We start from the raw sequence: 1,453 nt of genomic DNA on the forward strand, positions 1-1,453 counted from the left end.
GAAGGTAGCTGATCATCACCACCACCGCCAAATTCCAGCTACTCTATTACCAACGAATATGAGTGAGATTGTACGTTTTGTTATAACGCCCCACGGCTAAGGACGAATATATTTGGTGCGACCTTGAGATTCAGACCCACGCGACCCTCAGATTAGATTACGATTCGAGCACTTGCCGCCACATGGTCATGCTGGGCCTTTACTAAAAGAATGCTCTAAGTTAGTTGAAAATTAGGTGCAAACAGATATATGCTTTAAAATGAGTTTTTTTTGTTTTTTTTACTCACTAATGCCCAATTAATTAACCTGTATTAATTAGAAATCAAACTGGTTTAGATGGAGTTACTGCTTGCCTTTTAATAATACAATTAAAGCGGATTGTTGATTGTTTAGTACAATTGTTATTGTTTTATTTATTTCGTCACTTATCATTTCATGATTATTTAGTTTTCAGAACAAAAGTGTTAACAGTTAATTATTTTAAATGTGACAGCCATGATAAGTTTCGTTACGTAACCAATCGCCTGGCATAGCGAGGTGGTTAGGGCGCTTAATTCGTAATCTGCGGGTCCTGGGTTCCAATCCCCCTCACAGCAAACATGCTCGCTCTTTCAGCCGTGAGGGAGTTATAATGTGACAGTCAATACCACTATTCGTTGGTAAAAGTAGTCCAAGCGTTGGTGGTGGGTGGTGATGACTAGTTGCCTTCCCTCGAGTCTTACACTGCTAAATTATGGATGGCTAGCACAGATAGCTCTCGTACAGCTTTGCGCGAAATTCAAATCAAACTGTACGAAAACGTACGTTGTATATCCAGTTTGATTGTTATTCTTGGCTTTTGTAATATTACTGGTGTTATCTTACTCGATTTCCCTCAGTGGACACAGTAGAGAGCCTGATGTGGCTTAGCTTTAAAAAAATACACACACATTGTTTTGTGGTAAGTTTCTTAGAATTCATGTATGACTTAGTTTGTTTGTCCGTTTATATTACTGCGTGTTATTAAATAAAGAAAACTGTTTAATTTGAAAGGCTGATTGCATAGTATTTATTTCTTTACAACGTTCATAACCGAAACTTTGAATGATTCTCTATTTTTCATGCGCCATATCCTACGGAGAACAAACAGATTATACAATAAATGCACAAAAGAAAGGACAACATAGGTATTCGAAGAAATAGGCTATCCCGAATGTGTTAATGTGAGTAGGCCTAACATAGTAAACAAAGATGGTTATGAATAAAGTTAATGGTTCGAAGTTGTTAATTATAATATTGTAAGTGTGTTTATCTGGTATTTATTAAACTGTAGCAGTAAAATTATATATTGTAGTGACCGATGTACATTAGCGCTCGATTAAATGATTGTGGTTTCTATCTTAAACCTACTAAGAACAGCTGCAGAACTACTTGTACTTATAAAAATAAAAAGGCAAAGAATTTATGGACACAC

The sequence above is a fragment of the Tachypleus tridentatus genome, chromosome 3 (assembly GCF_004210375.1).
Source record: "Tachypleus tridentatus isolate NWPU-2018 chromosome 3, ASM421037v1, whole genome shotgun sequence".
NCBI lineage: Eukaryota > Metazoa > Arthropoda > Merostomata > Xiphosura > Limulidae > Tachypleus > Tachypleus tridentatus.